Raw genomic sequence first — 20,259 nt, 5'->3', positions numbered from 1 at the left:
CCAAACAATTGCGGCCCACTTTCAACATTCAGCCACTGCATGACACTACTAGATGGGCCAAGTGGTTGTGTCGCTTAGCTAAGTCATACAGCAACCTAGGTGCACATTTTTTTCTTCTTTGCATCATGTGCTGTTTGGGGCCCTTTGCCTGCCACTGCAGTGCCACTCCTAGATGGGCCAATTGTTTGTGTCACTTGGCTTAGTCATACAGCTACCTCATTGCACCTCTTCTACATCTTAGCATGAGATGCTGTTTGGGGCCTAGTTTTTGAAAAGTGCCCACCTGTATGACACTGCAGTGCCACTCCTAGATGGGCTAGGTGTTTGTGCCACACACTTGTGTCGCTTGGCTTAGTTATACAGCAGCCTCGGTGCACTTCTTTTTTTTCTTTGCATCATGTGCTGTTTGGGGCCTTTTTTTATATCCGCTCTCCTGTCTGACACTGCAGTGCCACTCCTAGATGGGCCAGGTGTTTGTGCCGCACACTTGTGTCGTTTAGCTTAGTCATACAGTCACCTCGTGCAACCTTTTGGCCTAAAAACAATATTGTGAGCTGTGAGGTGTTCAGAATAGACTGGAAATGAGTGGAAATTAATTTTATTGATGTTAATAATGCCATAGGATCAAAATTACCCCCACATTCTGTGATTTTAGCCATTTTTATGTTTTTTTCAAAAATCATCCAGATCCAAAACCGAAAGGGTGGTTTTGGCAAAACCAAACCAAAACCAAAACAAGAAAGTGGAATTAGAACCAAAACACAAAACACGGAGAGTGCCAGCCGCACATCTCTAATATATGTATATGTGTATATATATATATATATATATATATATATACACACATACAAAGTGAAGTCGATCACACACACTTCCAATCATAAGTAAGTGGGTGCACGGTAATAAGTAATGCATATCAAAATATGTAGAGTATCCACATAGACCAGCACACCTAAAGTAGCAGCAAAATTCAATTTGATTTAATCCATTTGTTTCTTTTGGATAAAAGTGCATCGTGCAAACATTAGCATAAGCAGCAATAAAGATATAGATGATACGTAGCAGGTCAATGCATCGTGACAAATGGCAGCTGCTCAGCTGTTTCGGTGCAACAGCACCTTTGTCAAAGAAAAGCCATCAGTGTGTCTAGTCATCACCAAACACCACACATACTGTATATACACATACAATTAACACAACACATTTCAAACACCTGTTCAATCTGTTGATTTGGCACCCAAGTGCTCACCTATTCAGCGCAAATAATGGGCTCACCTCACTCCTCCCCCGCTGCTGCATCACGCCATGATCACTCAGGGCCAGGCGCGCAGAGCTTGCATGCCGCCACTTCCAGAAACCGGAATTAACTCCACGGATGAGTGCATCAGGGGACAATACAGCGGGACGCGGGACACGTCAATGACATCATCATCCGGGTGTCTCCGTCTCTGTGGGCATTACCGTGCAACTCATAGCAACACCCATTTGTCATGGTTGACCAATGTCGCTAATGCAAAGGCAGGGGGGCGTGCTAATGATCCACATGTATACAATAGACACAGCAAAAATATAACTACATAAATGCATACAATATTCAGATATTCTAGAGCACAAGGAACATGTAATAAAACTAAAAACAGATTGTTTAGGCCAAAGGTCATATCTCACTAAGAACAGGGTGATCGTGAACCTATATGGATATACTGGAGGGATGTGCATAAACAATGTAATGTATATGATATTAACTTAATGCTAGTAAATATTGACTGATGGGTCCATCAGATAAACCAGCTTGACCTGTATCATCCATATTCAGTGGATTATAGGAAAGGGGTAAATGTAAGTTCCTCATTCAACCCATTGGGTGCCATTGCCCCCAAATTATAAATCCATTTACACTCTTTTTGCAGTAGGCTTCTGTTGCTATCTCCTCCTCTACGGGAGGGGGGTACTTGTTTAATTGGCATCACTTTAAAGTCCTTGATCATGTGCTTTGCTGCTGCAAAGTGACGTGCTACTGTCGGTGTGCTGGTATCAACTTTAACAAGAGCTTTTTTGATTGAGCTGCGATGCATTGCCACTCATTCTTTTAACATCCTCTGGGTTTTTCCCACATAGATCTTTTTACACGGGCATCAGATAACGTATACAACATACACTGCTTTAAAAAATAAAGGGAACACTAAAATGACACATCCTAGATCTGAATGAATGAAATACTCTTATTAATTACTTTGTTCTTTACATAGTTGAATGTGCTGACAACAAAATCACACAAAAATTATCAATGGAAATCAAAATTTAACCCATGGAGGTCTGGATTTGGAGTCACACTCAAAATTAAAGTGGAAAAACACACTACAGGCTGATCCAACTTTGATGTAATGTCCTTAAAACAAGTCAAAATGAGGCTCAGTAGTATGTTTGGCCTCCACGTGCCTGTATGACCTCCCTACAATCCACACAAGTGGCTCAGGTTGTGCAGCTCATCCAGGATGGCACATCAATGCGAGCTGTGGCAAGAAGGTTTGCTGTGTCTGTCAGCGTAGTGTCCAGAGCATGGAGGCGTTACCAGGAGACAGGCCAGTACATCAGGAGACGTGGAGGAGGCCGTAGGAGGGCAACAATCCAGCAGCAGGACCGCTACCTCCGCCTTTGTGCAAGGAGGAACAGGAGGAGCACTGCCAGAGCCCTGCAAAATCACCCCCAGCAAGCCACAAATGTGCATGTGTCTACTCAAATGATCAGAAACAGACTCCATGAGGGTGGTATGAGGGCCAGACGTCCACAGGTGGGGGTTGTGCTTACAGTCCAACACCGTGCAGGACGTTTGGCATTTGCCAGAGAACATCAAGATTGGCTAATTCGCCACTGGCGCTCTGTGCTCTTCACAGATGAAAGCAGGTTCTCACTGAGCACATGTGACAGACGTGACAGTGTCTGGAGATGCCAAGGAGAACGTTCTGCTGCCTGCAACATCCTCCAGCATGACCAGTTTGGCAGTGGGTCAGTAATGGTGTGAGGTGGCATTTCTTTGGGGGGCCGCACAGCCCTCCATGGGCTCGCCAGAGGTAGCCTGACTGCCATTAGGTACCGAGATGAGATCCTCAGACCCCTTGTGAGACCATATGCTGGTGCGGTTTGCCCTGGGTTCCTCCTAATGCAAGACAATGCTAGACCTTATGTGGCTGGAGTGTGTCAGCAGGTCCTGCAAGACGAAGGCATTGATGCTATGGACTGGCCCGCCAGTTCCCCAGACCTGAATCCAATTGAGCACATCTGGGACATCATGTCTCGCTCCATCCACCAACGCCACGTTGCACCACAGACTGTCCAGGAGTTGGCTGATGCTTTAGTCCAGGTCTGGGAGGAGGTCCCTCAGGAGACCATCCGCCACCTCATCAGGAGCATGCCCAGGCATTGTAGGGAGGTCATACAGGCACTTGGAGGCCACACACACTACTGAGCCTCATTTTGACTTGTTTTAAGGACATTACATCAAAGTTGGATCAGCCTGTAGTGTGTTTTTCCACTTTAATTTTGAGGGTGACTCCAAATCCAGACCTCCATGGGTTAATAAATTTGATTTCCACTGATCATTTTTGTGTGATTTTGTTGTCAGCACATTCAACTATGTAAAGAACAAAGTATTTAATAAGAATATTTCATTCATTCAGATCTAGGATGTGTTATTTTAGTGTTCCCTTTATTTTTTTGAGCAGTGTATTTCATGTCACAGGACATCCGTTGTCTAATCTGGTAGCTCTTGTTTGTATTACTGTTCAAAAAATGAGTCCCAGTGTGTAAAAAACTGCAATTTGCACAGCCTGTGCATTTATATACTCCATTTTGTAGCTGTAACCATCCAGTGTTTGTCATAACTTTTGGACTGATATCAGAATATACTAGTTGATCTCTCAAATGATTACTCTTTTTATAGCAAAAGAGTGGTTCCTTCTTGCAAACTTGATCAAATACCGGATCACTTTGAACTGTCCCTCAGAAATGCTGACTTTACCATCCAAAAATTCAATAGAAATTGGACTGCTGGTGTATGTGAATCTGATGGACCCTGCAATATTATTGAGTTTAGTGATGAACAGTTGCAACAGCTCACTTCCTCCTGTCCAAATGAAAAAAAGATCATCTATAAAATGAGTATGGAATTTTACATATTGGGAAAACAAAGGGTCACAGTGAAAGTGTGCTACCTCATATTTGTACATGAACAGATTCGCATACAATGGGGCCATGTTTGACACCATCGCTGTCCAGCGTAATTGCAAATAAAATGCGATGCTAAAAATAAAATAGTTCTTATGGAGTACAAATTCCATAAGAAGCATCAAAAACTCAACCGGTGGACCACTGTAATATGTATTAGAGGAAATCACTGTTTTAATAGCATCCATACCTTCCTCGTGACCTATGTTGATATAGAAGCTACTCACATAAATACTTCAAAAAAGTATTTATTTCAATAGATATAAAAAATATAAAGTAGTAAAGAAGTATATAAATATATATCAGCTTAGCTTGATAGTTCAAAGTTCAGCTCAGTTCATCATCGGTCAGTGTCTCAACACGTTTCGCCTCTTTAAGGCTTCCTCAGGAGATCCAATCCGGCTGTTCTGGGGTCCTCTATATATTCCCACTGACAATCAATTCAATATGCAAATTACTTCCTAGGTTTTAATTTTTGAGACTCTGTGAAAGTGTAGGACCTGCATGAAGATGGGGTACCTTGGCGAGCGGTTTGCAGGCTTCCGTGCATTGGACAATTCATTAACTAAACCCCCATCATTTATTTATTGATGTTGTGAAAATAAGTGAGCTTGCTTTGGTGAGTGCTGAACTTTCTGTTTGTATATTTTTAAGTAGGTGGCCATGGGCTACATGCACCCCACCCTATGAGTGGTGAGTGCAGACACAGCACCCCACTTCTGGGGTGGTGAGTGCTGTGGTTTTATATTTGTTGGTATATATATATATATATATATATATATATATATATATATAAAAATAATCTATTTAAGTATTGAGAGAGCACTCACCAGTCTTCAAGGATAAAATTCAAGATGATTTTTAATAACTCACATCATGTCAAATGCACACGTCATTTGACATGATGTGAGTTATTAAAAATCATCTTGAATTTTATCCTTAAAGAAGACTGGTGAGTGCTCTCTCTATACTTGGATTTACAGTATATTTGGCTAACTGTGTATGGATTCCTTGGAAACACCTGAGATAGTGTTGCACCCAGTGCTACAAGTATGGTGGTACGGCGTACCGGTAAGAAATTCCCAGCTGGTACGCCATACCGCCGGCCGTCCATCATATCTGCATCCCACTGCTTTGTGAGGGGAGGAGAGCAGTGCAGTGCCTCTCCTGCCCCTCAATTCTCTGTGTTGTCTGGTCTCCAGCGGCGATGACGGGGTAGATCTCAATAAGGCACCGGTTTGCTGGCCAATCAGAGCTCGCAGACCGGCAGCCGCAGCTCCTGATTGGCTGCAGGTCCGTGAGCTCTGATTGGCTAACGATCCAGCGCCTCATTTGAGATACCCACCGCCGACCAAACTTCACAAGCATTGAGGGGCAGGAAAGGTGCTGCGCTGCGCTCTCCTCCCCTCACATAGCAGAAGCAAAGTCAGCGGTGAGCAGGGGATGGGGCACTCTGGGGCAATGTACTGTATATTTGGCACTGTGGGGCAATGTATATCTGGCACTGTAGGACAATGTATATCTGACAGTGGGGAAATGTGTATCTGACACTGGGCAATGTGTATCTGACACTGTGGGGCAATGTATATCTGACACTGGGTCAATGTGTATCTGATACTGTGGGGCAATGTATATCTGGCACTGTGGGGGCATTTGTGTATCTGGCACTGTGGGGGCATTTGTGTATCTGGCACTGTGGGGCAATGTGTATCTGGAACTGTGGGGCAATGTGTATCTGGCACTGTGGGGGCATTTGTGTATCTGGCACTGTGGGGGCATTTGTGTATCTGACACTGTGGGGGCAGTTGTGTATCTGGCACTGTGGGGCAATATGTATATGACACTGTGGGGCGATGTATATCTGACACTGGGGCAATGTGTATCTGACACTGTGGGGCAATGTGTATCTGACACTGGGGCAATGTGTATCTGATACTGTGGGCAGTGGCGTAAGTTCGTCCCAGTCTCCCGGAGGCATGATAAATGTTGGTGCCCCCCTACATATACACATACACACACATACCATATGTAGCTATCCGGCACTAAGGGTGAACAGTAGCAGCGTGCTCAGGTACCTTTCCCAGTAGTAATATAGATACACATACAAAGTGGACGCACACCAAGTCAGTTATTACAATAAAACAGACACCAGCATACCATTATAGTACACCTACAGTGCTCCCTCACCCGCCAGCAGGTCTCGATGGAGATGCTTTGGCGCAGTGGTGTGCCGATATAATTAGTGTTCACTGTAGGATTTTTTTTACGGCAGGGTGCTGATCACGGGGAGGGATGGGCAAACTTAGGTACATACTATAATGCTTGGTGCTCCCATACCTATGGGCCAAAACATGGACAGTGCGCGCCGAAGGCGCGCTCCAAAAATCTAGCGGCGTTGTTTCATAATAGGGGCCAAACACTTTATTACAACACGGTGGTGCACCTAATACACATTGCACCAGATAGAACCTCCTACACACTGCGACAGATAGAGCACGTTATACACACTGCACCAGGTAGAGAGCACTGAGGCACACTGCACCAGGTAGAGAGCACTGAGGCACACTGCACCAGGTAGAGAGCACTGAGGCACACTGCACCAGGTAGAGAGCACTGAGGCACACTGCACCAGGTAGAGAGCACTGAGGCACACTGCACCAGGTAGAGAGCACTGAGGCACACTGCACCAGGTAGAGAGCACTGAGACACACTGCACCAGGTAGAGAGCACTGAGACACACTGCACCAGGTAGAGAGCACTGAGGCACACTGCACCAGGTAGAGAGCACTGAGACACACTGCACCAGGTAGAGAGCACTGAGGCACACTGCACCAGGTAGAGAGCACTGAGGCACACTGCACCAGGTAGAGAGCACTGAGACACACTGCACCAGGTAGAGAGCACTGAGGCACACTGCACCAGGTAGAGAGCACTGAGGCACACTGCACCAGGTAGAGAGCACTGAGGCACACTGCACCAGGTAGAGAGCACTGAGACACACTGCACCAGGTAGAGAGCACTGAGACACACTGCACCAGGTAGAGAGCACTGAGGCACACTGCACCAGGTAGAGAGCACTGAGACACACTGCACCAGGTAGAGAGCACTGAGGCACACTGCACCAGGTAGAGAGCACTGAGGCACACTGCACCAGGTAGAGAGCACTGAGACACACTGCACCAGGTAGAGAGCACTGAGGCACACTGCACCAGGTAGAGAGCACTGAGGCACACTGCACCAGGTAGAGAGCACTGAGGCACACTGCACCAGGTAGAGAGCACTGAGGCACACTGCACCAGGTAGAGAGCACTGAGATTGAAGTTTACAGCTGCAAAATACTTACAAGGTTAATTTAGCCCAGGGGGACTCTCATGTGCTTACCGGGTCCGGCGGCACACGGCTGGGTCTGGCGGCGTGGCGGGGTACGGCAGGCAGAAAACGGCGGGTTGGTAGGGCGCACAAAAACGGGCAGGGTGGGATTCATCTGTCTAAAAAAAGGTGCAGACACCTAGCGTGAACACTAGATATATATATAAAAAAAACACAAACGCCTCATTCACTTAAACACACACACACACACGTCTCTTTCACTTACACACACAAGTCTCTCTTACATACACATGCCTCCCACTTACACACACATACATGCCTCTCACTTACATACACATGTCTCTCACTTACACACACACACACATCACTCACACACATGCCTTTTACTTGAATGCACAACTTTCATTAAAAACACACACACACCTCACTTAAAAACAAGCACACACAAAACACAGTGCTTCCCCCCAAATACACCTCTCCCCTACCCCCCACACAGTGTCTACCTTTGGCTTTCATCATCAGGCTGACGGAGCAGAGAGCTTCCCTCGGCTGGCTAGAAGAGGAGCTGTGCTCTGGAGCTCCCCCTAGCTGCAGCCAGTGCCATCTCTCCCTACAGGAGGCAGCTTCCGTGTCAGTGACTGCTCCTCCGTCCACAATAGCAGCGCAGTTCTCAGGCTGCGGGAGACAGTGGAGGAGATGCGCCCCCTTGTGGTCAGGAGCCCGGCGGCAGCCGACTCCACTGCCTCCCACAGTTCCGCCCCTGACTGTGGGGCAATGTATATCTGGCACTGTGGGGGCATTTGTGTATCTGACACTGGGGCAATGTGTATCTGAACTGTGGGGCAATGTGTATCTGGCACTCTGGGGGCATTTGTGTATCTGGCACTGTGGGGGCATTTGTGTATCTGACACTGTGGGGGCAGTTGTGTATCTGGAACTGTGGGGCAATGTGTATCTGGCACTCTGGGGGCATTTGTGTATCTGGCACTGTGGGGCAATATGTATCTGACACTGTGGGGCGATGTATATCTGACACTGGGGCAATGTGTATCTGACACTGGGGGTCAATGTGTATCTGGCACTGTAGGGCAATGTGTATCTGGGACTGTGGTGGTATTTGTGTTTCTGGCACTGTGGGGGCAGTTGTGTATCTGGCACTGTGGGGTAATGTGTATCTGACACTGTGGGGCAATGTATATCTGGCACTGTGGGGGCAGTTGTTTATCTGGCACTGTGGGGCAATGTGTGTCTGACACTGTGGGACAATGTATATCTGACACTGGGGTGGCAATGTGTATCTGACACTGGGGGGCAATGTGTATCTGGCACTGTGGGGCAATGTCTATCTGGCACTGTGGGGGCATTTGTGTATCTGGCACTGTGGGGGCAGTTTTGTTTCTGGCACTGTGGGGCAATGTGTATCTGACACTGTGGGACAATGTATATCTGACACTGGGGCAATGTGGGGACAATGTATATCTGACACTGGGGCAATGTGTATCTGACACTCTGGGGCAATGTATATTTGGCACTGTGGAGGCATTTCTGTATCTGGTACTGTGGGGCAATGTGTATCTGGCACTGGGGCAATGTGTATCTGGCACTATGGGGCAATGTGTATCTGACACTGGGGCAATGAGTATCTGACACTGTGGGGCAATGTATATCTGACACTGGGGCAATGTGTATCTGGCACTGTGGGTACATTTGTGTATCTGGCACTGTGGGGGCATTTGTGTATCTGGCACTCTGGGGCAAAGTGTATCTGGCACTCTTGGGCAGTGTATATCTGGCACTGTGGGGCAATGTGTATCTGGCACTATTGGGGTCATATGTGTATCTGACCCCCCATATGTGTATCACGCGCCCATTTTCATTGGCCATGCCCCCTGTGGCATTTGGTCACACACATTTTTTTGTCGCATCGCCGAAGAGACATTTTTTCTACTTGCACTACTGGTTAGGGCCCAGATCTGCTGAATACGCTACTGTATATGACATACTAACTTTTACATGTTGACATAACGTCCATGTTGACATTCTGAATGGCAGTATTTTGTGCCAAATCAATTACAGAGCTAGTTACAGTTTGTTGAACAGTTTACTCATTTTATACTGCACCCTATATGTTAATACTGATTCATACAGTCATATATAAATAAAAACAAGTGATTTTTAAATTAAAAAAATCTTAATTTGGCACATGATTGTGAAGCAATGTACTGTAACTGTGCTTACTTTCTCATCTCCCTATCTTTATTATTATTAGCCTCTCAGAATTCATAGACTATCATTGCCCAGAGGCAGCGATATCTAGCTAATATTGTTTGCATACAGTAGTTTCTCAAGGGAGTTACTGTTTTTGTTGTTATGTTAAGCTTGATTAACATTGTTTGCATTGTTTATCAAGAACCACTGAGTACATATTAAGCAGTGAAGAAATTTACAAACAGTTTTTCTGTTTTTGCAGGTAAAAAAGATCTGCACTTGTTTTTTTATATTTTTATTTCTAACAACAGTTTGTATACAAAAGCATTCATGAATTACAATAAAAATGATGTGCTGTGAGAAGAGTTAGCAAGAATTAAGTATAATGAGACAGTCAGTGACACATGCTTCTCCTGTGGCAATTAATATGTGTATGTATTAGAGATGTGAGGGCTCGGTTCTCCGAGATCCAAGACCACACAAACTTCTGGGAACCGAGGGAGTCCTGGCTTGAGTTTTTACGCCAAGCGTGGATTCCAAAATGAGGCAAAACATCATCTTCCCAACATCCGATCTTCTGTGTTTCAGACTCAGTATAAGTGATTTGGGCGTCGTTTCGCAGCAGACACCGGTCTGAGAGCAAAGCCACTAGACTGATAGGGCAAATATCAACAATATTATCCTCCTCCTAATATAAGGGTAGCATTAACCCACTGATGTTTCTTTGCCCGCAGTGCAGCATTATAACTTTATATGTACACACTGGGGCATGCCACTATTACTATAATAATATAAGTAATATGATTTGCAGCAGTGTGTAAAAAAATAATAAATAAAATAATATATAGAAAAACAGGAAAAAATTTAAAACATTTGTGCGTTTTCAGGGCCAGGCCATACCCCACTGTGTTAATAAATATAAGCACTGTGAAAATCAAGGTTTTTTTTTGTACAACTTGTGTGTTCAGTAAAGGTCAGTAGGTGTTGTGACATGAATATGAGCATTGTGAGTCAATATGAATCACGGTCAGTCGATAGTTGGGCAGGAGCAGCAACCAAGTACTAGTGCTATTTATGCTGGCTGTGCTGATGATTGGGATTTTAGTACGTAGTACTTCAGCATCAACTAAGCCTGTGGTCAAGGGCAGAGAGGGTTTAAGAAAGGGCAAATTAAATCAAAACAACACAATAGTATAGAAAAAAAAATCACCTCTAATAAAGGAAAAGTTTACTGCCGATAAATATAAAATTGCCAACACTGGAATCCATTATTACATAAGTCTCTGTACTTCGTTGCATTGGGCAGCAATGGTCTTCCTCAAAATTTGTAGTTCATTTTTATGAGTTCATTTTTATGAGTTTTTTACATTTCATTAGTTGCTATTTCAAATGGTTTCAGTAGCTTGCATAAAACAGAGCATCCTCCTGTGTGCTGGAGTAAGGTACAACCCCCTCCTCTCCCTATGTTATAGCTTCTTCTGTAGGTTTCGATGTCTTGTTGCTGTTTCTCCATTTACTGAAGCACATAAAGGGCGCAATTCCACATGGTCACTACTTCGGGCTTCAGTTAGTGGCATGGCAAATAAAACTGTTCTTGCAGCTGCTGCAATCTTCTACATGTGGTTGCTGAATGAATGCTAAAAATGTCCAGAAAATGTTTCGCCCACAGACTGCACGCCCCTGGAATTTAAAAAAAAATTCTGAACCATCAAGTTTATTGTGTGTGCAAAACATGGGACATGTTCAAATTCACCCATTTGTAATGCTCTCACAATGTTGAATTGTGATGGAATTTTGTAGTGGGGACACAATTGTCCTTAATTAACTATCTAATACCAGATGCATTGATGGCCTGCTGGCCATACTACCCCCTACTCCCTCATAAATGTTCTTAGGAAATCAAACAAACTAAATGAACTAATCAATCCTTCTATTTTTCTTTTACAGCAACTGAGGATAGAAAAGGCCATGAAAGAAGAGTTTTCTATCATTAAGGCCGTGATAGAAGAATTTTCAATCATTACTGTCCCCAATGCCCCATTGATTACAATTTTCATAATCGAACAATTAAATTAAATAAACCAATTAAAGCAGTATAGATAATGTAATTAGTAGCATTACCATCTCACAGCACTGTGGTCATGAGTCCAAGATCCATCATGGCCCTAATTGTGTGGAGTTTGAATATTTTCTCTGCGCCTGCATGGGATTCCTCCCACAGTCCATAAATATATTGGTAGTATAATAGTCTCACAACAAAATGATTAACCTGTGTGTGTGTGTGTGTGTGTCATTTTTTACAGCAACTGAGAAGAAAATAAGGCCACGAAAGAAGAGTTTTTAAACAGTGCGTTCTGTGCCATGCCCAATTTTTTCTCTCCAGTCAGGATCAACGAGTGGGAGTCCATTAGATGCATACTGTAGCCTCTCCTTAGATGTGTCTTGTTTTGGCCCAGCTTAAAGTACTTCCATAGTGAAGGCTCCACAGTCCACATATTATTGTGTTTGAGGGCAAACAGAACAAATTGAGCTCTCTTCAGAGTCATCTGGTATGGTCTGTGTGTAGGGTTGCCACCTCATCCCTTTAATTCTGGACACATTAATTATATAGGTTCTGTGTGGCTGATTAAAACCAGGTGAAATGGAGTCTTGAAGTCAGACACCCACAGAACCTGTGTAATAATATTTGTCCAGAAATAAAGGGCTGAGGTGGCAACCCTATCTGTGTGTAGTGTATATGGGTGCAATGCTGTGCAGACTACAGCACATGGGTGAAATGCTGTGTAGTTTACAGTACAAGGGTGCAATGCTTAGCAGTTTACAGTACATAGGTGCAATGCTGTGCAGTCTACAGTATATGAGTGCACGTCTTTGCATTCTACAGCACATGCAGTGGCGGAAGTCTGGGAGGCAATGGAGTCGGCTGCCGCCGGGCTCCAGCAGTGAAGTGGGCACTTTCTCCATTGCCTCTAGTGACAGTGCGGTTGCCCGGCTCCTGCATGACAACCCTGTGTGCACGGCTCCCGCATGACACCCCTGTGTGCACGGCTCCCGCATGATAAAGCCGGCTCCCGCATGACATCCCCAGCTGCCTGGCTTCCGCATGACACGCCCAGCTGCATGAAACCCCCGGCTGCCCGGCTCCCGCCTCCCTGACAGCGCAGCTGCCCGGCTCAGGCTTCTGGACCATGGCTGATCGGCTCCCGCCACACAGTAGAGCTGCCCGACTCCGGCTCCCACATACTGATACCACAGCTGCCGGCACCTGGTGAGATGGTGTGTGTATGTGTAAATATGGCTGTGTGTGTGTCTGCGTGTATTTGTATATATATATATATATATATACAGTATGTGTGTGTGTGTATATGTGGCTGTGAGTATGTAGATATGTGGCTATGTTTGTATAAGGTGTGTCTGTGTATATGGCTGTGTGTATATGTGGCTGGGTGTTTACTTGTATATATGTAAGTGTGTGTATGCGTGTATATGTGGCTGTGTGTGTATACCTGAACTGGGCCGGGGGGGGGCAATATAATCTTTCACCGCCTCCGGGCGTCTGGTATTGACTTACGCCCCTGAACACATGGGTGCAATGCTGTGCATTATACAGCAAATGGGTGCAATGCTGTGCAGTCAGCAGTATGTGGATGAATTGCTGTGCAGTCTACACTAGGTCATACTGGCTCTCACACTTGTGCTAGTATGGCGTCTGTTAGGAAACTGTCTTGCTGCTACAAACAACAGATGTCCCTCACAATAGGACAGAATAACTCTGCACAAGTACAGTGTCAAATTGGTCTCCTTTTCAGGTGACACCTTGCCTCTTGCATACCATCCATATGTTGGGAGATATGAAACAGCAATATGCTGTATTGGAAAATATCATACTTATCTAGAAACTGCTCTGATTTAGGAAAGCTCATCTCAAGTAACAAATAAGTTGAAATAACCCATAGCAGATTTTACTTTCTTCTTAGTTGTTCAACAAAAAATAAGTCAAAATAAAGAAGCAATATGGGAACAATTAATTACACCATTACTATTTTCATATCACTGAAGAAGGTAATTTGAGCCAGGTGTAACTGTTCAAGTGTTTTTTTATTATTTGATCATCAGGAAGTGCTACCACCTCTAATAGCAAAACCTTTGGCAGCTTGGTTTGGAGCTTTCAGGTTAACACCACGACAAGGAAAAAAGACATCTGTAATGATCTCAGAAAAGCAATTGTTTTGTCTGAGCACACTTACCCTCCAGGGCCTTGGGCTGCCATCCCAAATGTCCTTATTATATTTCAACACTGGATACAACCCCTTTTTAATCCAACTATGTCTTGTCATTTTGTTAGCAGCAGATAAATCAGGACATTGTTCATGCGTGTTGAAGTTAAAGATTTTTTTTTTAGAGTAAATCTAACTAACTGCTTCTTAAATTGCAGCAAAACACATCACCAGGTTTACAGAGAGCTGAGCGGGGCCTGGTGTGCCTGAATCTGGGAGGCATGGCCACGTCTACTCTGAAAAAAAAGAATGTAAAAAAATACAATGTGGGCACCGCGTGCTGCAGAGGGGGACATTTCTCAGTAACTAATATGGGCACCTCCAAGAAAACCTGGGCCTGGGTATTCAACACCCGTCCCTCACTTGGCTCCCCTACACATCACAGCCAACAGTCAGTTTCTAGATTGCTGTCTTCTATATTTTTAAAAATCAAAAGTTACTAACAACTTTCTAAATAATGTACAGCAAAAATTTGATTGCTGTAAGTAGAGATGTGTGGGTCTCCAGATACCCGAATCCACCCAAATTTTGTGGATCTGAACTTAACCGAACATAAAACCAGGTTCGGATATCTTGAGTACCTATTTAGATCTTCCTGCGTTTTGGAAGTTGGATTTTAAATCCAAATTTTGGGTTTTGGATTACAAAAAATATGTTTTTAACTGTTTTTTAATTGATTTTTATTAAAGATTATGATTTTTTTTAAATCGATTTTAACCGAACCAAAAACTGAATCCAAACCAAAACACATGAGGGGGAATCACTTCTGTCTCATCAGTGTTTATTTGTGTGTGTCTATGATGTGATTGTGTAGAGTGTAGTGTTACTAGAGATGTGCGGCGGGCACTTTTCATGTTTTGGTTTTGGATCTGGATCCTCGCTCGTATTTTGGATCTGGATAGGTTTTGCCAAAACCACCCTTTCGGGTTTTGGTTTTGGATCTGGATGATTTTAGAAAAAAACATAAAAACAGCTAAAATCACAGAATTTGGGGGTAAATTTTATCCTACGATATTATTAACCTCAATAACATTAATATCCACTCATTTCCAGTCTATTCTGAACACCTCACATCTTACTATATTGTTTTTAGGCCAAAAGGTTACACCGCGGTCGCTGGATGACTAAGCTAAGCGACTCAAGTTAGCAGCACAAACACCTGGCCCATCTGGAGTGGCACTGCAGTGTCAGACAGGATGGCACTTCTAAAAACTAGGCCCCAAAGAGCACATAATGCAAAGAAAAAAAAGATGTGCACCGAGGTCGCTGGGTGACTAAGCTAAGCGACACAAGAGTACGGCACAAACACCGGGCCAATCTAGGTGTGGCACTGCAATGTCAGAAAGAATGGCAATTTTAAAAACTAGGCCCCAAAAAGCACATGATGCAAAGAAAAAAATAAGAGGTGCAAGATGGAATTGTCCTTGGGCCCTCTCACCCACCCTTATGTTGTATAAACAGGAAATGCACACTTAAACAAACCAATCATTTTAGTGACAAGGTCTGCCACACGACTGTGGCTGAATTGATTGGTTTGTTTGGGCCCCACAAAAAAAACAATCAATCCCCCCACCAAAAAAAGAAGCAATTCATCTCTCCTTGCACAAACTGGCTCTGCAGAGGCAAGATGTCGTCCTCATCCTCCGATTCCTCACAACTTTCAGCGTGTACATCCTCCTCCTCACAGATTATTAATTTATCCCCACTGGAATCCACCATCACAGGTCCCTGTGTACTTTCTGGAGGCAATTGCTGGTAAATGTCTTCATGGAGGAATTTATAATTCATTTTGATGAACATCATCTTCTCCACATTTTCTGGAAAAAACCTCCTATGCCGATCGCTGACAAGGTGACCGACTGCACTAAACACTCTTTCGGAGTATACACTGGAGGGGGGGCAACTTAAGTAAAATAAAGCCAGTTTGTGCAAGGGCCTCCAAATTGCCTCTTTTTCCTGCCAGTATATATACAGATTGTCTGACATGCCTACTTGGATGCTGTCACCCATATAATCCTCCACTATTCTGTCAGGGTGACAGCATCATATGTAGTGACAGTAGACATGTCAGTAATCGTTGGCAGCTCCTTCAGTCCGGACCAGATGTCAGCACTTGCTCCTGACTGCCCTGAATCACTGCCAGCGGGTGGGCTAGGAATTTTATCCTTTCCTCTCAGCCCCAGTTGCGAGAGAAAAAGAAGGAGGAGCTGTTGACGGGTCACATTCCGCTTGAGTTGATAGCTGTCTCACCAGCAGGTCTTTGAATCTCTGCAGATTTGTGTCTTCCGGAAAGGATGATACAAAATAGGCTTTAAAGATAGGATCGAGCACGGTGGCTAAAATGTAGTACTCTGATTTCAACAGATTGACCACCCTTGAATCCTGGCAAAGCGAATGAAGGGCTCCATCCACAAGTCCCACATACTTAACGGAATTGCTCCATCTGAACTCCTCCTTCAATTTCTCCAGCTGCTTCTGCAAAAGCCTGATGAGGAGAATGACCTGACTCAAGCTATCAGTGTCTGAACTGACTTCATGTGTGGCAAGTTAAAAGGGTTGGAGAACTTTGCACAAGATGGAAATCATTCTCCACTGTGCTTGAGTCAGGTGCCTTCCCCCTCCTTTGCCTATATCGTAGGTGGATATGTAGGCTTGAATGACCTTTTGCTGCTCCTCCATCCTCTGAAGCATATACAGTAGAGTGTTGAATTCTACCTCATTACCACCTCTTGCTTCAGGTGATGGCAGGGCAGGTTCAGGAGTGATTGATGGCGCTCCAGTCTTCGGCACGTGGTGGCTGAATGCTGAAGGTGGCCTGCAATTTTTCAGGCCACCGACAGCATCTACTGTACGCGCCTGTAATTTTTTTCAAAAATACTGCACCACCAAATGAATTGTACGTGCAAAACATGGGACGTGCTGGAATTTGCCCAGATGTAATACATGCACAATATTGGTGGTGTTGTCCGATATCACAAATCCCCAGGAGAGTCTAAGTGGGGTAAGCCATTGTGCGATGATGTACCTCAGTTTCCGTTAGAGGTTGTCAGCGGTGTGCCTCTTACAGAAACCGGTGATACACAGCATAGCCTGCCTAGGAACGAGCTGACGTTTATGAGATGTTGCTACTGGTGCCACTGCTGTTGTTGCTGCGGGAGGCAATACATCTACCCAGTGGGCTGTCACAGTCATGTAGTCCTTAGTTTGCTCTGTTCCACTTGTCCACATATCCGTGGTTAAGTGGAAAATGGGTACAATCTCATTTTTCAGGACACTGAGGACACTTTTCTTAATATCCCTGTACAGTCCGGGAATCGCTTTCCTAGTGAAGTGGAATCTAGATGGGATTTGGTACCAGGGACACACTACCACCATCAATTGTCTAAATCCCACTGCACCAATGACAGATACCTTATGCACGTCTAACACCAACTTAGCTGTCAAGGCCTCAGTTATCCGATTTGCAACAGGATGACTGCTGTCATATTTCATCTTCCTTGCAAAGGACTGTTGGACAGTCAATTGCTTAGTTGAAGTAGTTCAAGTGGTCTTCCGACTTCACCTCTGGTATGATGATCAACTCCCAGCAGCAACAACAGCAGCGGCAGCAGCAGCAGCAGTAGGCGTACCACTCAAGGTTCCTCCAGAGGAATCCCGGTTAGGAGAGGACTCGTCAGTCATGCCAGTGACATGGCCTGCAGGACTACTGACGTTCCTGACTGAGGAGGACATTGACGTTGAGGGAGTTGGTGGTGTGGCTTGCAGAAGCTTGGGTACAAGGGGAAGAAGGGATTTAGGTGTCGGTGGACTGCTTACGCTCTTACCCAAAGTTTCTGAACTTGACAATGACTTCTGATGAATGCGCAGCATGTGACGTATAAGGGAGGATGTTCCTAGGTGGTTAACGTCCTTACCCCTACTTATTACGGATTGACAAAGTCAACACACGGTTTGACACCTGTTGTCCGGATTTGTGGAGAAATAATTCCTCACCGAAGAGGTGGCTTTTTTTGTATTTTGCCAAGGCATGACAATGAGCTTATTCATCCAACGGGACAACAACTGTCTCCCCCAGTGCCGGATTTAAACAAACCACATCACCATCAGAATCCTCCTTGTCAACTTCCTCCTCAGTGCCAGCAACACCCTTATCCTCATCCTGGTGTACTTCAACAGTGACATCTTCAATTTTAATATCAGAAACTGGTCTATGGGTGCTTCTCCCAGCACTTGCAGTGGGCATGCAAATGGTGGAAGAAGCCACCTCTCCCTGTCCAGTGTTGGGAAGGTCAGGCATCGCAACCGCCGACACACTTGGACTCTACTTGGGGATTTGTGATAACATCTTAGAATGCACAGTTCTTTGTTGTGCATTCTACAAAGAACTGTGCATTCTAAGATGGCAGTATCACTGAACTTTTACGGCAGTATCACTGGACTTATATGGCAGTATAACTGGTTTTATATAGCAGTACAGGGACACCACAACTGGACTGATGCAGAACAACACAGCACCACTGCAATGGACTGGACTTGTACAACAGCACTGGACAAAACCTGCGAGAATCCGACAGTGGGATGATGACGTTTTGCCCCGTTCTGGTTTCTGTGTTAGGTAGGAAAACCCGAGCAGAACTCGGATCCGGGCTCGGGACGTGATGTTCGGTAGGGTTCGGTTCTCAGAGAACGGAACCCACTCATCTCTATGTGTTACTGTAGGTTTTATTTTCTATATTTTTGTTAGAGTAAGTTTTCTTTGTCTTTGTTTGTCTTGTGTATGTAATTAGGAGAAGAGGAGAAAGAATAGGGAGGAGGGGAGTGATTCTGAGCCAGAGATAGGGGAGGAAGTGCAGGAGGTAGAATTGGATTCAGCGGAGTAGGAAAATCAGACCACCAATACCAAAGCCGGGCTGAACATCAGGCTCAGATTTAATGAGAATTAACAATCTATGATGTACTGTATAGGAGACTGGCAGCAAGAACCAGAGGATGCAGAAAGAGCCAATACTGTATGAATTCCATAGGGCACATAAAATTGGATGTGGAGCCCTACAATACAACAAATTTTCTGACAACAAATAAACATGGAATCTAATATGGCATGGGAGAGAGAGGCTGCAAAGCAGACTGTCACTGGGTCCCATCAACAAAAAGACTACCTACAATTTGAGGAACCTGTGCATGGCATCATTCCAGCCAAAGTATTCCAGGGATTCAATGTCCATGACTCCAATGCCCCTCCATGATGCAGTGAGTGTAAATTGTTGATATTGTCCATTGGGATGGTGGTCACAATAGATGTACAGCAGTAATGAAAGGGACTGTTAGGTCCTACAGAGAGTCCTAAACAAGATGCTGACTTAATTGGTACAGCATGCACAGGGTAATGCAGGAATACGCTAGGGTAATGCAGGAATACACTAGGGTAATGCAGGGGTTAGCAGCAATGCTATCATACTCAGGGTATTGCAGCTAATGGTTGTGACATTCTTCACAGTAGAGATGGCTGCAGTCTGTACATGTGCAGTAGCACATCAGGTTGGAGGATGCACCTCCTTGTAGACTCTGGATCCTAGTGCCCGGAGTGTATGCAGCATGGGAGACACTTGTATATCTGTGTGTGTGACAGAATCTGTATACAAAGGATAATGGAAGTTGGCATGGAAAAAAAACAGATATACATGTGTCACTTATCAAGTTAATCAGCACAGTCTCCTGGTGCATCTTAGTCACATACCATTGCTACAAAGATGCACTTTTAGGTAAAAAGACACTCAGCATTAGCAGAGTTGCACAGGACCAAGGGGGTCATTCCGACCCATTTGCACGCTGCGGTTCTTCGCAACGGGCTGCCGTGATTGCAAGAAGAATGACAGGCAGAAGGCATTCCGGGCCGTCAACTGACCATTTTCTGGGAGTGGAGCAGCGAACGCAGGCATGTCCAGGCGTTTGGAGGGTGGATGTCTGATATCAATTCCGGGACCTTCGTCGCTGGGTCTGTCACACAGGGTAAGTAACTGCAGGGCTAGTCTTGTTTCACACAAAACTTTTTTAGCATAGCAGAGCTTCACAAGCGATCGCAATCCTGCTATGCTAAAATACACTCCCCCATAGGCGGCGTCTAATTGATCGCACGAGCAGCAAAAAGATCAACTCGGAATGACCCCCCTGGTGTGCTGACAGGGGCTGTTTGGTGCTCCTGCAGCAATAATGTATCAGG

At 44.8% G+C, this 20,259-nt stretch overlaps 1 long non-coding RNA gene across 3 annotated transcripts in view; it reads right to left on the bottom strand.

Annotated features, from left to right (window-relative positions):
- LOC134929207 (uncharacterized) overlaps positions 1-20,259 on the bottom strand; it is a 157,916-nt gene that overhangs the window by 64,811 nt on the left and 72,846 nt on the right. Inside the window, exon 4 of one of the 3 annotated variants that reach the window (XR_010178380.1) lies at positions 10,094-11,442. The exons of the other annotated variants lie outside the window; for them this stretch is intronic. This is a non-coding gene — a long non-coding RNA (uncharacterized LOC134929207). Of the gene's footprint in view, positions 1-10,093; positions 11,443-20,259 lie in introns of those variants that run through there. 3 annotated transcript variants of the gene reach the window in all.

The sequence above is a fragment of the Pseudophryne corroboree genome, chromosome 5 (assembly GCF_028390025.1).
Source record: "Pseudophryne corroboree isolate aPseCor3 chromosome 5, aPseCor3.hap2, whole genome shotgun sequence".
NCBI classification, from domain to species: Eukaryota; Metazoa; Chordata; class Amphibia; order Anura; family Myobatrachidae; genus Pseudophryne; species Pseudophryne corroboree.
The sequence above is the reverse complement of the archived record's forward strand: the minus strand, read 5'-3'. Positions and strand labels throughout refer to the sequence as shown.